Source organism: Enhydra lutris, unplaced genomic scaffold (genome assembly GCF_002288905.1).
Source record: "Enhydra lutris kenyoni isolate GAN:26980312 unplaced genomic scaffold, ASM228890v2 scaffoldscaffold50, whole genome shotgun sequence".
Classification (NCBI taxonomy): domain Eukaryota; kingdom Metazoa; phylum Chordata; class Mammalia; order Carnivora; family Mustelidae; genus Enhydra; species Enhydra lutris.
Genome location: NW_019154134.1, coordinates 1,869,804 through 1,886,330, shown reverse-complemented (window position 1 = coordinate 1,886,330; position 16,527 = coordinate 1,869,804).

The following is a 16,527-nucleotide window of genomic DNA, read 5'->3' as shown; positions in this document are numbered from 1 at the left end:
GAGCCTCGGGTTGGACTCTCTGCTCAGTGGGGAGTCAGCTTCTCCCTCTCCTTTGAGGTGTCTGGGTGGCGTGGTCAGTTAAGTATCTGCCTTTGGCTCAAGTCATGATCTCAGGGTCCTAGGATCGAGCCTCGGGTTGGACTCTCTGCTCAGTGGGGAGTCAGCTTCTCCCTGTCCTTTGAGGTGTCTGGGTGGCGTGGTCAGTTAAGTATCTTCCTTTGGCTCAAGTCATGATCTCAGGGTCCTGCAAACAAGACCTGCATCGGGCTTTCTGCTCAGTGGGAAGTCTGCTTTTCCCTCTCCCTCTGTGCTCTCTCTCTCTCTCAAATAAATAAATAAAATCTTAAAAAAAAAATAAGGATTCCCTTCTCTTTGTTAATCATAAATTATGTAATTAATAATTAATTAAAAGTAATTTAAGTAATCCTTTTAAAACACATGGGGAAAAATTCTGAACTACTCGAGATAATATTAAATAACAATAAGATATTATCCATATTATTTACCAGCCTTCTGCTTAGAAGGTTTCTTTCTCCAATTGTTTGAGAAGTCCAAACAAAACCATGCCCTATTTTAGAAAGCACAGACAGAGAAATCCATTTCCAGCCATGCTCAGTTCTGTAGAAATGGCAGACCGGAGGAATAAAGGTAGGGGACAGGAAACATGTATCTCTCTTTTGTACCCCCAATTTTTTTAATATTTTATTTTTAAGTAATCTTTACACCCCACATGGGGCTTGAACCCACAACCCCGAGATCAAAAGTCACAGGCTCTACTGCCTGAGACAGCCAGGTGCCCCAGACCCAAAATGTTCATATCAAGAAAAATATAAAGATGTCAAAGAATAGCTTGTGCTTTCCTTCTTGCCTTTCACTGTAACTCAAGTAAATTATATAAGACCATGGAACAGGCCAAATGTGACATTGTCACGTGGTCCAAAACCCCATCTTTGTCCATATGATAGACGACTGCCATGTGGCAACGGCCAGAAGACTTCCCCAGCATGCAAAGCAAGGTTGTCTGAGCACCCTGGCTTCTGCCCCATACAAGCCAGGGGTAAAAAGATGAACTGATGTAACCCACTCCCCTCCCTTGTGAACGTGAAGGCAGAACTATCAGAGAATCCAGCCATAGGAAGAAGTAGCAGGAGCTGAAAAGTCACAGACCCATGTGCTTGCGAAATTTACCTTTGAACCTGAAGTATAAGCAAGTGGAGGCTGTGAGGCTGCCAATGTGCCTGGAACCCATTTTTCCCAGTCCACTCATTAATCCTGTGGATCTCCGTTCGAACATCACCTCCTTCCTGAAACCCACCTAACCAGCCAGGTCCTCACCCCGCACCCCACCCCTACCCCAGACTCAGAGACTTGACAAATCCTATGTGATTTTGTCGGTCACATTGACAACAGTTATAATTATTTTTCGGGTTTTTTTTTTTTAATTCAAGTACAAATTAACAAACAGTATTTACCCCAGTTGCAGTTAAACAGTCCTTTATAAGATGATCAGGGATCTCCCTTTCTCCCCTGCTGGACTATAACCTCCATGAAGACAGAGACCATGTCCCTCCTTCTGTCACTTTTTCTGTCCGTTTTCACACTGGTGCCTGGTTTGCATCAAAAAATAAGTAAATGTTCCTTGAGAGATTTAAGGAGAAGAAGCCTTTACTCTGCAGAGGACACAGCCTGGAGAAGACTCAAGTGAGGAGTCCAGCTGCCAAAGGCAGGTTAGGTTGCAGGGCCTGGAGAGGTACAGCCCAGCCTCTAAGTGGAGCGCCCTCAGCCCCGTTGCCCCCCAGCCACCAGCAAAGGCAGTTCGCTGGTGCCCCAGTTCCTGTTGTACGAGGCTTCATGGTGAATTCTTGGTTACCCACAAATGTCCCCAAAACAGACAGCAGAGGCACAGAGGCTTATGTGCCACGTAAGCGGAATCATTTCTAAATGGAAAGCTTCTCAAAGCTTCGGAAAGGAGTCAGTGAATCAAAGGTTTATATTCACTCACAAATTCCTATTTCTTTTTGTTTACAGAAAACTGGTTTAATTTTCTGTGTCCATCTGTTTGATGTTTACTTCACTGACTCTATTAGGGCTTAGCTTCATCCTCCTCTTTTCTTCTAGCTATTCAGGAAGAAAAAGGACCTCAATTGATATTTCATTCATTTTTGTAAAATAACTTGGGTTCAAAATACTGGATTTTTTTTTTTATTGAGTGTACTCTACGTGTCTTTTGGGAGTAAGAGAAATACTTTTTAAGAAAATTATGTTCAGGGGCGCCTGGGTGGCTCAGTGGGTTAAGCCGCTGCCTTCGGCTCAGGTCGTGATCTCGGGGTCCTGGGATCGAGTCCCACATCGGGCTCTCTGCTCGGCAGGAAGCCTGCTTCCCTCTCTCTCTCTGCCTGCCTCTCCGTCTACTTGTGATCTCTCTCTGTCAAATAAATAAATAACATAAAAAAAAAAAAAAAAAAAAAGAAAATTATGTTCAAATAAGTAAGTAAAATATCTCCCTTCTCCTCAGTGGTCCTACACATCATACTTTATATGGCTACGTTGGATAACCTTGTTGTTGAACTCTTATCAGTCTATACTTTTTGGGAGAGTAAGGATTTCTTTTTGGGGCCCAGGCAGAACATTACTTCAAAAGCAGGAATTTGGGGACTAAAGAAGTCCATTGTTGTTTGTCCTGTGTGTTGTAGGATGTGAGGCAATCTCTGGCTTCTGCCCACTAGATGCCAGGAGCACCCAGCCAGCCCCAGTTATAACAAACAAAACTGTCTCCAGGGGTGCCCAGGTGGAACAGTCAGTTAAGAGTATGACTCCCAGTTTCTGCTCAGGTCATGGGCTCAGGGTCCTGAGATCGAGCCTCACCTCAGGATCCCACACTCAACACAATGTCTTGTTGTCCCTCTGCCTCTGCTCTTTCCCCCATTCTCTCTCACTCTCTCACTCTCATAAATATATAAATAAAAATCTTTTTTAAAAAATTGTCTCTGGACATTTCCAAATACTGTGAGGGGCAAAATCACCCCCTTTGGGAACCACTGGTTTACGGCATGGTGGCAACTAGCAGGCAGAGACCATTTCCTTAGACTTCAAGAAAGGCAGACAGAGATGGGGCAAGACCATTATTGGCCTTTTTGCTCATATATTTTTCCAATCACCACTTTGTGTCAGGTGCAAAAATGCTTCATGATGTCCCATCCATTGGTGAAAATACAGACCAGAAAATGCTTCTCTGAAATCCCTGGAGCCCTCCTTCCCCATCCAGATTGGAGAGTGAAGAGAACACTCTATGGTGATCTAATCAGACCAGCAGTCTGCTGCTTGTTACCTGTGTGCTCTCTGGAGAGCCCCAAGTTCCATATTTGTACAGTACCAATACGGTACTTGGCCTCTAGATCAGAGAAGTTTGGAAGAATCAAATCGGAAGCTACCCCATTTTGTTTTGCATTAGTGATGGTCAGACCAAGCAATGCCTTTCAATATATTGCCCTTTCTCGATAAAATGACTCTATCCTTAATGAAGGAGTGGGAGGCAGAACAGAGCGTGGTGATGGGTCTGGTCTTTGAAATCCGGCAAGCCACGGCTGAAAGCAACCGTGTGCCCTTACCAGCTGTTAGGTGGTTCACCAACTTGGACACATAAGCTCTCTGAATTTGTCTTCTGTCATCAATAAAATGATTTTAACACCCACTGTGTAAGGGGGATCGTCAGAATTGTAGAATATACGCAAGGTACGTCATTCAAGTGTCCAATGTAGAGTAAGCGCCCATCAATTATGCTTGCCATTGCTGTTGTCATTAATAATAAATACAGAAAACACCATGTGCTCTGTGGCTAATGCATTGGAGAAACATTTGGGAGCAGAGTTTCCTTTAGGATCCCTGAACCAGAGCTTTCATGGCAACTTCCATATAAATTGCTTCACTTAAAGCCAAAGGCATTGAAAGGCATGCTGGAGGGGTGAGTCCTTTCTCAGGCTGAGGTGACCACAACAGTATTTTACTTCCATCTATATTCAAAGTACCTAGCACAGCGCATGGCCGGAGTAAGTACATTCATAACTACGCTTAGCAAGTTCCTGAGCATCTACAAGTTTCCAGAAACCATTCTAGGGTCTAAGAGAAGGAACAGGGATGAACGCAAACAGACACAGACCCTCAGAGGGATTATAGTCCTATTGCTAAGACTGCAAATAAAAAAATAAAAAAATAAAAAAATAAAAACCTCACAGGAATTGGCTGATGGCAAAAAAGCCACACAATCCTTTTGGTCTCTTTCATTTTTTCACTTATGTTAGATGCTCAGTTACAGAGAAATCGTTCTCTACTTTAAGAAAACCAGCATCGGGGCGCCTGGGTGGCTCAGTGGGTTAAGCCTCTGCCTTCGGCTCAGGTCGTGATCTCGGGGTCCTGGGATCGAGTCCCGCATCGGGCTCTCTGCTCGGCAGGGAGCCTGTTTCTCCCTCTCTCTCTCTCTCTGCCTGCCTCTCTGCCTACTTGTGATCTCTCTCTCTGTCAAATAAATAAATAAATTTAAAAAAAAAAAAAAAGAAAAAGAAAACCAGCATCGTGTGCTATGGTGAGTGCTGTGAAGTGTGTAAACCTGGTGATTCACAGACCTGTATCCCTGGGGCTAATAATACATTATATGTTAATAAAAAAAAATTAAAAATTTTAAAAAAAGAAAGAAAACCAGCATCATGAGAATAGTTGTAAACAGAAGATACAAAACCTGCCAAAGTCTTGAGGGGAGACCGTTGGGAGTGGTGGAAGTATGGTAAGGAACATACAGAGAAGGGTGTCACTCCTGAATGACAAAGACGGTGAAAGATGGCGTGTTCTCTACATGGTTTTGAGATTTTGGACTCTGAGGAGAATGGCTTTTAACAGTGGGGTGTTTATCATGGGCAGAGGATGGGGCGCCGTTGCAAGCAATACAGGCAAGGTACAGCATCATCCTTAGGAGCCTGGGTTACAGGAGACACATTCCCTTCCCTGAGCCCCCAAGGCTCAGCCAGGTACCTGTCAGCACAGGTGAGGTCACATGACTAAGACATAAATAATGAATAGTAATAAAGTAGTAATAAAGACTTTTTTAAAAAATAGCTACCCAAATTCTACGGACTGGGTGGGGCAGGGGGTACGTTTTCATTTGATCAACTTGAAAAGACTTTCAGAAAATCCCCCTCTGGGTGATCTCAAGCATCTTATTCCTACCAGAAGCAGCCAATGGGATTAAGCCTCACTCTGCCTAGGTGAGATCCTAATCCTTTTAGAACAGTTAGTTGTCTGTAGGATTTGTTACGTGGCTGGGGATGGTCTTAACTTTCTGGGTGTCTACGTTTAGAGTCTTGACAGTGTCACATGGGATGCTCCAAGCCAGATGAGAACCAGGCTGCACCCAACTTTTTTCTTTTTTTTTATTTCATTATTTTGCTTTTTTAGATGGAATAGTCTACAAAGCTCTGGAAAAGGAACAAAATGAAGTAGAATTACAGGGAAAGGCCAAAGGAGCTGAAGGACACTAAGAAGGGAGAAAAGAGTTTGGGCCTGTCATAGTCTTAAAATACAAGCAAAACAGAAGTCCAAAATGTGCTTTATTTACTCCTACACAGGACAACAGCTGGGACATCTTCGAGAAAAGGTCTGCAACATTTTTCACCTAAGCAAAGGTGCGCGGGTACGGTGTGTTTATCCTACAGGCTTCAGAGTTGTCTGTTTTTTTCTTGGTGCACTTATAAAAGCCAGTACAGTTGAATGCTCTTTTAATAACACTTCCACTGCTGTGTTATATATGAGATACGATCCATTGTGTCCTACCCCATATTTATTTTCCAGAGCATACCACTGCTTTTGCATTAGACACTCTACCCTATAGGGAGAAAATTGGGTCTAAACTATAAAGCTAGCCCTTTCTTTTCACAGACATCCTGTAATTAGCTCAAGTTTTCATCTTTCATCAAGATCCTCCTGCACAACACAGAAAAGTTTCTCTTCTCGACATGTTTTTGCCAGATGTTTCCACAAAAGAAATGTAAAGGCCAAGTTTTTTGTGTGCACTGGGGCATATGACTTCATCCTTAATGACCACTTCAAAAGGCTCCTCCTCCTTAATTAAGCGAATTAGTTACCCTTGGTTCCTTTGTAAAGAACACCTATTGTCTCTGTGTCCACCGTCCCTCTGCATCCCAGCCACCACCCCATCATTGTCCTGCAAGCCCTCGGGAGGGGTCAGATGGCAACTCCAGCCTCACTCGGTCCATAGGTTCCGCACCCCAAACCCAAAGTAAATACTTCACACTTGACAAAAGAAAATTCAGTTGCTGTACGTGAACGCGCGAAACAGCTGCTCTCTCTCCAATTAAACTTCCATTTTCCTCTGCTCAAGGGATGATTCTATGTGGAAATAATATCTTGAACTTGCCTTGGGATCAGCAGTGAGGCACTGCCTCTTTAGTTTGTCTCAGATACTAGTGTTTTCAGCTTTGCCAGAGAATATTTTTATGTTTCCTTTAAATATTTTTTCCTTCCTTATGCGCTTATCCATCTCTACCGTCCACCCAGAATTTTGGAAGGTCAGTACTGGAGGTGGCTTCCAGGGATCTGATTCCAGCCCCTGTATTGGAGAGGTGGCAAAACTGAGAGGAAGCTAATTGCCCTAATTGTGCATCTGATTAGATTAGTCAAGACATCCAATGTCTTATTCTGTGTCTTACATCTGCTGCTAGCTGACGGATGGCGCTGACTTTTCCTGCGGAAACCCAAAACAAAACAACAAAATACCATTACTTCTCATCAATGCCATAAGCTTGAAACCATTGAGGGTGATGCCTGTATATACCTCCCAATGGTTGCAAGTCAGTATTTTTGTTCCAGCGATCTGGTGGGGTAGGCTGATCTAGCCACACTCCCAGTTAATAAATTTGGAATGCAAAATGAGTGTGAGTTCTTATGAGAATGGGTGGTACATAGTTAAGTCTGGGTAGCTAGATAGGAATCCAAACCTCAACTTTACCTCTTATAAACAATGACCTGGGGCGTGCTTTTCAATTTCTCTAAGCCTCAGTTCACTCATTTAAAACCTGGATTAATGGGGCGCCTGGGTGGCTCAGTCAGTTAAGTGTTCCGACTCTTGGTTTCCACTCAGGTCAAGATCTTGTGGTCGTGGGATTGAGCCCGACATTGGGGCTCTGTTCTCAGTGTGGAAACTGCTTCAGATTCTCTCTTTCCATCCCGCGCTCTCTTTCTCAAATAAGTAAATAAAATTAAAAATAAAAAACTGGATTAGTAATAGGAACTTCTTCACAGAACTGCTGTGAGTGAGGAATAAATGAACTGATGAGAATAAGCATGCATAGTACAATGTGCGACACATAGCAAGCCGCTGACATGTTAGCCCTTTGCTCCATCTGGTTAAAGTCTAAGGGTTGGTGACTGCCTAGATCAGAAGGTGTGAGAAGAGGAACAGTGGCAGGGTCACAGTGAGGCTGAGATTTCAAGCCCAGGTAACTAGACATTCCTAGTGCTCTCCAATGTCCTCCCTACCTCTCCCTCCTAAACATGAGAGGCACTACATTCCCTAGCCCCCTTTCAGTCAGGAAGGGCCAGGGCCTGAACTAGGGTGAGTGAGACAAGCAAGTTATCTAAGGAGAAAAATCTGAGGAGCCACTGGCACCCAGGGCCACACAAGTCCCAACCCTGATCTTGCATGACGCTGAGAGCCAGAGCCTTCCCAGATGTCTCACCAGGCACGTCCCTCCGCTCACCTAGTCCCAGCCCCAGGTAAGGCCAAGCAATGAGGTCTGGCCCGTGAGTTGCCCCTGGAAGTGACCCTGAAGAGCCAGCACGCAGTGATCCTCTCCCTCTGCAGCTGAGAAGGCTGCTCGTTGCAGGTGGTGGAGCTCGATGTCCACGCAAAGCAGGGACCCCTGCCGTCCTGTAGCAGGATCAAGAAAACACTGTTGTTGTGATGAGCCACTGAAATTTGGAGATGGTTTGCTACTACAGCAAAACCTAGCCTGTTCTTCTCCTCCCTCTCATTCATGTAGTCCTCATCAGCATCAATCACTCCATTTTCGTCGCTGTCAGCATGAGTAATGAACCCAGGCAGAGTGAGGTTTAAATATTAGCCATGACCCTTTCCAGTTGAATTTTCTCTGAGCCTCCATTTCCTCAGCCAAGAAAACGGCACCAATAAGGCAAAGCTCGCAGGGTTGTTGTGTGGGGTTAAGTTGTATCCTAATTGGCTATAAAGGGGAATGTCCTTCCAGAGGTGTTTCCTGTGGGCAGGGAATACCGATGGCCCCAACGCCCAACCCAGTGTCTTTGCATATGACACATGTTGCATCGAGTTTTGCTGATTAAGTCAAAGAAGACTTTGGTGTATGAGTTACAGCAGATGTTTTTTTCCAAAGCAAAAGCTATGAGCCATCAGTGCACCAAGAAAATGGCCCAGATTTTCTCCTGTGTCTCTCTGCGAATCTCTTATTCTCTCAGTGCTGCATCTGCTGAGTTGTCAAGGTTACCTCTCACCATCTTTGCAATATTATTAGATGTTGACCCATATTGTGTCAAAATTATACAGAGACCTGGATGTGTGTTTGCCTTCCCCACTGCTTCAACGATTATCACTCTTTTCTGATCTGCTTCCCTCATTCGACTGCTTTTAGATATGCGAGAGATTTTACAGCTCCGCTGTTCACCAGAATGACATATCCTTTTGTATTCCACTGACTCAGTGAGATTTCAAGGGACTTAGACTCAAACCATGAACAAGTGGCAAAATTCTTTCCTTCAGAAAGAGATTCAGCCTCTTCATTCTAAATGTGTAGATTTGTGGGGATTCTGCTAAGCACTTTTTATGCATCCTATCACTTACTGCAACCTTATGAAAGAGGTGCTAGCAGTAGTCCCATTTTACAGATGAGAAGGTTGAGGCTCAAGAGAGTAAGTTACTTACCCAAGGACATGCAGTCCTAAATATCAGAGCTAAGATTAACCCCAGGTTTGGTTTGACTCCAAGTCCTATGATCTTAGCTTTCTGCTGTACTAAGGAAGAGATAAAAGTAAAGGGGCTCTCAAAGGTGCCCCAGTTTCTTTCCAACATGTGTTTGAAAAATGGCCATGATAACTAAAATTCTGAGTATTTTAGTAAGAAATGGGACGTGGAGAAAAATAACTGGTAATCCAGTGTGAAGAATGGGGCTTAAATAAAGCATCACTCAGAAAATTACCTTCTGCCCATGGGGTGCCTGGGTGACTCAGTCAGTTAAGTGTCTGCCTTTGGCTCAGGTCATGATCCCAGGGTCCTGGATTGAGCGCCCCGAGTGGGGCTCTCTGCTCAGAGGGGAGTCTCTTTCTCCCTTTCCTTCTCCCTCTGTGCTTGCTCTGTCTCTCAAATAAATAAATACAATCTTAAAAAAGAAAAGAAAAGAAAAATACCCCTCAGTGTCTTTATAAGCTAGACATTTAAGAGACTAGTGAAGGAATGTTACTTGGCAAAATTATTTATTGGGAGAAGGTATTGTTAGAGTCACTTCTAAAGGTGTGCATGGTGAGATTAAAAGGTAAGGAAGAGGGGTGCCTGGGTGGCTCAATGGGTTGGGCCACTGCCTTCAGCTTTGGTCATGATCTCAGGGTCCTGGGATCGAGTCCCGCATCGGGCTCTCTGCTCAGCAGGGACCTCTCTCTCCCTCTCTGCCTGCCTCTCCGTCTACTTGTTATCTCTCTGTGTCAAATAAATAAATAAAATCTTTAAAAAAAAAAAAAAAGGTAAGGAAGAGAAAAGTTATGGGAATATTAGCTTTCAGGCCAGTGTAAAGCATTATAGCTTGCTAAGATAAATTTTCTTTCAGAAAATTACCTTTTATTTATTTAAAAAAAAAATGTCAGGTCCCCCTTCAAAAATTACCTTTTAAAACTGAATTTCTTTAATTGTTGAGGTTGAGCATCCTATGTTTGTTGGCCATTTTTATCTTCATCTCTGCGAATTAGCTATTCATAAAATGTGCCATTTCCTATGGAAATCTCTGTGTATATATGAATAATTTGCAAGAATGTTTTATATATTGTGGAAATTAGGCCTTTTGGTTGTCATTATATTGTAAATATTTCCCGAGTTTGTTGTTTATACTTCCTTTGTTTATGGCATTTTCTCTTTACATTTACTTTTAATTTAAAAAGGTAGTTTTGAGGCTTCCAGTGACAAGGAAAGAATTTGGATGTCAAACCCAGTTTCACAAATCAATTTCATGCCAGTAACGAGAAGGCAGGGAGCCACTGTATAATTTGTGAGGCAATTTGCAGAAAGCTTCCTGTTAGTGTCTGGGCATCATTAAATAATAGCCATGTGCTGATTTGGCTACTTTCCACAAAACGCCTTACAGCCACTCTATCAGCACTCCCATCAGTTTGCAATGCCTGGCTGGTCATAATAGGTGTTAACACCAGCCCATAAAACTACTGCTACTTTATGGATTGTTGAAGTGTCAAGTGATTTGCTGCGAGAGAAAGAATGAAAGAAAGAGGATGAAAGAAGGCTGGAAAGGAGGCAGGGCACAAAGAAAAAAGGAAAGAATGCAAGAGAAGGAAGGAAACAACAGGTAAAAAGATGAAGAAAGAAGTAGGAAAGAAAGTTATTGAAAAGAAAAGGAAAGGTTTAAAAAAGGAGAAAGAGTAGAAGAAAAGAAAGTAGAGAATCCAAATATAAATAAAGATGGATGGATGGATGGATGGGAGGAATGGAGGAGGAATGGAGGGGGAGGAGGAGAAAGGAGAGGAAGAGGAGAATACACAGTTTCTTTTTATCTGGAGCTCTTATTTTAATGGAAGAAAAACTTAAACCCAGAAAGGCTGAGTAACTTGCCTCACTCACACAGCAGATTCATACCAGAATGAGAGCCAGATTCCAACCAGGTCTTCCAATCCCCAGTCTAACCTGCCTTCTCTCTCATGCTCTTTTATTTCTCTGGAAGCTTGCTATTGACTTAAACCAACTTAAAGCAATATCTAACGTAAATAAGACTTATAGCTCAAAACGGGCCTTCTGCTAGACCAGAAAGTCTTACCCCTGTGATTTTTTTTTAACTGCAGCACATTGCCATAACAGAATTTGACCTTTAATGTGCAAACTTTAAAAAGACAGTTGAACTAGCAGTTCCTTCCTATTAAAAATAAATAAATAAATAAAAAGAAATGTTGTTGATAATCTATAACAGAAAAATTTATTTCAGAGAAAATTACTGAAGTAAACGTGGGAAAAGGCTACAGTCTTCAATACTGTTTGGAAGAATTTTTATTTTTTGATTGATACCTGAGGAACATTGTACTTTTTTCTATTGCTGCTTGAGGTCAGATAGTCAAAGATAAAGAAAAGCAGGAGGTTAATGTCATCACACTTGACTTTTCATTCAATGAGTGGGATTTAAAATAGATATGTGAGTTTCCTAAGAAGGCAAGTGGAGAGTGAGTGTTTGAGCATCAAAAGAAGAAAATGTGAATGACTGGAAAACCAAAGTATTTCTCCAAATGCACTCACGTACAGAGATTATTCCTTTCAACATGCTATAAATGTCCCTCTCCTTGTTTTAGTCAGGAGGCAGGCCTAAGAGAGAGCTCACGTTACCATTTAGTCCCATGATTTTATATGATCCTATAATACACACAATCCCTGTGCCCTAATTAACTGGTTATTGCTTTAATTTCCTATTTTACTTTGGCAATGGGGAACTTGCTTCATTCTATTAATTTATTCTGGATGGCGTTCTGCTATATTAGCTTAGCTGAGTAGAATTTGTGCCAATGAGGTCAGAGTATTTACTTTCATTCAGTCATTCAACAAATATTTGCTGCACTACTTACCCACCTGACACTGTTTTGGTTATTGGGAAAACATCATAAACAATGCAGATTAAAATACAACAACACCTGCCCTGACAAAGTTTGTACTCTAATGCATGGTTGAGGATAGACAATAAATAAACTGTTAAAATTATACATGGTATGTTAGGTAGAAATAAGTGCTATGGAAAAAAATAAAACAAAGGGATAGAGAGGGCAGGAGTAGTAGATAGGGTGATAAGGAATTCAGGTAAGACGTCTCTCTGATGAGTAAGGACCTGAAAGAGGTGAGGAGTGAATCTTTGCAGGCCACAGGAACATGCCAGAGGACAGCCATTCAGGATGCATGGCGAAGCGGCAGGAGGGAGGGGGAGTGCTCAGAGAGGTGGAGGTATAGGGGGGTCCAGATCTTGTAGAGTCAACTAGCCATGCAAAGGACTTTGGCTCTAACTCTGAGTGAGATGAAAAGGGAAGCCACTGGTGATGCTTGAGCAGAGGGACATAATCCATATTTTCACATGATCCCATTGGCTGCTGGGTGGAGAAGAGTGTGTTCAAGGGCAAGGGCGGGGGCAGAGTGAACACTCAAGAGATGATGACCACCAGCATGGCCCAGTAGCAGTGGAGGAAGAAAGATATGGCAGATGCCCCTTCATATACGAAGACATGCACATGCATCTTGAGACCAGTAGTAACAGAACTTGTTAATGGATTGGATGTGAGGTGTGGAAGGAAGAGAGGACTCAGGGTGATTCCAAAATGGGCCTGGTTATCATCATTCCATTATCTATTCAAGTAAATCTCCAATGTCCCCCACAGCCCTCTTCTTCTCTACCTCCATCCAGCCCAGTTCCAGCTGTGCTGACAGCGAATATGTTAATACAAGTTGCATGCCCCTAGGACTTATAGAATCCATTCTGGTTTTCTCCTTGATGTGGATTAGCAGAGTCCACACTGAGTTTAAGGCTGCAGTCATAACTCATTTTTTTGCCTGAGTTGCTGCTTCTTCCTTTTCTGTGGTTTCTAGACTTTAATTTCTGTTTTAATGGCCTGATTATATATGAGCCTTTGTTGTTACTTGAAAATTTCTGGGCGGGAGGGCAGAATGGATGGATTGGCAGCAGAAAGAGATAAAGGGAAAGAAAGACATAAAGGGAAAGAGACAGAGGAAGAAGGGGTTGAGAGAGAGAGAGAACACAAAATGGCCAAATAAAAATTCGTAAGACTATAGCTCCGTTTGAAAGTGAAGAAACAGCTGCGAGAACACAGCTACTGGGAAGACAGAATGAAAGAACCTGATGGATCAGAATAGAGCCATCACCCCCCGCAACCATCAAAAAAAGAGAAGATCCTCATGGAAGTGCAGCTGCAGCGTCTTCCCCAAGCTGATGACTAATAGAACCTACAGTCACAGCTCACAGTACTTTACCGAGGCAAAAGATAAAAAACAGAGAACAAGATTTAAGACTAGAAAGAAAACCTAAGTTTGGTATATGCTAACTCAAAGAAAGAAACTTTCTGTAACCTCAAGGGGGACAACATTCTAAATTTCTAGTTCTAAAAAGAGGGGGAGGTAAGATGAACAGTAGCACCAGGATGATGATTTTGGATGTGTCAAGTTTATCGCCTTAAGACCAGATTTATTTATATGTTCATGCTCCATCTCCTTGCATGACAGCTTTTAAGAAATGTAGATAATAGATGGGGCACCTGGGTGGCCCAGTCAGTTAAGCCTCAGAGTAGGATTTCCACTCGGGTTTTGATCTCAGCGTCCTGAGTCTGAGCCCCACAGCAGGCTCTGTGCTTAGCATGGAGTCTGCTTGTCCCTCTCCCTTCCTCTCTGCTCCTCCTCTCTCTCTAAAAAATGAATAAATAAAATCTTTAAAAAAGAAGAATCCACTATCTAGGTGTTTTTTTTAAAGAATGTATATAATAGAAAAGGAGAAAAGAAAAAAGTTGCCAAAATTTGAGTGAAGAGAAGATATTGGTAATAAAATAGAGGCGAGGATAAAATTAATGCATTCCCACTCATGCTCCAGAAAAGGAAGAAAACAATACACACACACATAAAGTTCTATGGAGTCACTAGAGATAGTCTGTAAATTTGGTTTTGAGCCTCCTACCAACCAAAGCAAGGAGAACAATATGATCCTTATTTATATTTAATCAAAACGTACTGTTTCTATAAGACTAAAACAAACCAGCAGTATTGTGGAAGCTAAGACTAAAATCTAAAGAAACTGTGTTCTGTGGAACCACCACATATAGATAAAGACCTTGACAATATTCTTTCAGCAAATGCAATAACAGTGCATGAGGGTTTCCTCTTCCCCATACCTTTCCAAAACTGGTTACTTCTTGTCTTTTTTATATTAGCCTTTCTGACTGGTGCAAGGTGGTATCCCACTGTGCTTTGGGTTTGCATTTCTCTGATGATTTTTGATGTTGAGCATCTTTTTATGTGTCTGTTGGCCATCTGGATATCTTCTTTGGAAAAATGTCTATTTGCTCCTCTGCCCATTTTTTAATTAGATTATTCGGTTTTTGGGGGGTAGAGTTGTATATGTTTTTGTATTTTGGATATTAACCCCTTATTGGATCTATCATTTGCAAATATCTTCTCCCATTCAGTAGGTTGCCTTTTTGTTTTGTTAATGGTTTCCTTTGCTGTGCAAATTTTTTTTTATTTTATTTTGGTGTAGTCCAAGTAATTTATATTTACTTTTATTTCTCTTGCCTGAGGAGACACATCCATAATGATGTCGCTAAGGCCAATGGCCAAGAGATTACTGCCCATGTTTTCTTTTAGCAGTTTTATGGTTTCAGGTCTCACTTTTAGATCTTCTAGTGTTCTTAAGAAATGAACAATTTCTTAAATTCATCTTTTCCACTTCTTTTTTTTTTTAAGATTTTATTTATTTATTTGACAGAGACAGAAAGCACACAAGCAGGGGGAGTGGCAGGCAGAGAGAGGGAGAAGGAGAAGCAGACCTCCCACTGAGCAAGGAGTCTGATATGGGGCTCGATCCCAGGACCCTGGGACCGTGACCTGAGCCAAAAGCAGATGATCAATGACTGAGCCACCCAGGCACTCCATCTTTTCCACTTCTTAAGCGAAATGTCACCAGTTAATTCTGGTAACTTTTATTTCAGATCAATATGTTTTAGAACTATTACAAATGTACCATAAAATGATCCTTGCTACCGTGGTAACAATTTGACCTAGCTGTCACTTTCTTTATGCCAGCTAATAGGGTAAAAAGGCAAGAGCTTCTAGGTGTAATTTCCACAGATATTTTATGTTAAAAAATGGCATCCTTTGTCACTTCTGTCATTTGACCTGTGTCAAACATGCTTTCTGGAAACAAAGCTATTTGAAAGATTCTGCTGCGATTAGAGCTGAATGCACTAGATGAAAACCTTCTGATTGGGGCCAAAGAAGCCAAGAGTATTGGTTCTGCTGTGGGTGTGTTTGGGGTTAGCAGAGTTCTGAAGGTCACCATCATTAGTATCAGTGTGGCCACAGAATGAATCTCTCAACTTTCTCAACTGTAACAATGTGCTTAAAACTGAGCTAATTTATAATCTAAACGCATGTGTAGGATAGTAAGCAAGATACTGTGCTGAATGAGCTGTTATGCCTTAGAGGAAACAAAAGGTACGTTAATATTTTATTCATCTTCAAATTAACTATAAGTTGCACATCCTTGTATAACTCAGGCAAATGAGTGTTCAAATTAATGTATAAAAATAAAAATGACATTTTTTTCCCATGGCACCTGTTTGATGACAGAGAATTATAATCAATGGCAAAATTGCCCTTGAATGCAAGTTTTCATTTCCTCCCACAGGGTGGTCAGAACGCCTGGGAGGGCTCGCCCTCAGCCCCTTCAGAAGTCCCCTCTTTCTCCTCTCTGGTGGCCTCTCCCACTCATTCTCCTGCCTCTGCAGATACTGGCACAGATGCAGATCACTTTCACTTCTGCTGGGGAAATTACAACACACTTTTTTAAAGGGCAGAGACCGGGAGGAAACTTAGATCTTCAGACCCCCAAACTGAAGCCCAACAAGCCCAACAGCATCGGAAACACCGGCATGTCTGAGTGAGAAGCACAGGGGCAGGAAGGAGAAGGAATGAAAAGGAGTTAGAAAGGGAATGAGGAAAGAAAGCAAAAGGGAATATGGAAGCAAACTGTTTAGTGTGACTACGCATGCACTCATCTGTGGAACAAATCCTCGTTGGGCATGGGGAGCCCAGCACCAGATCGCAAATGTTAGTTTTCACTAGGGTCGGACAGGGGAGTATCTGCTGACTCAGTAGTTCTCAGCTGAACCAGGAAGTGCACCAAAATTAGGAGAGTCCCCATATTAATCAGGGGGCACTTTGAAGTGAGTTAGACCAAAGAGAAAAAAATCCTCTGATGCGAATTTTTCTCTTCTTGTGAAATTCCCCGCTTCACATGCAAAGCAGAGAACACACCAGCAGTAGCTTTTGTCCTCCAAGGGCCGTGCAGTTGGCTTCTTCTACAAAAAAGGAATCTGCGTCACTTCGAAGTTAGATTTCTGTCCTGTTGCCTTCAGAGAGTTGGCCCAGAAAGGGAGCCAGTTTCTGAGACAACTGCTCCAAGAGCAGGTGCAGTTTGCATCCCACAGATATTAACTTTGATAAGCACTTGCTGAATGCCCCCT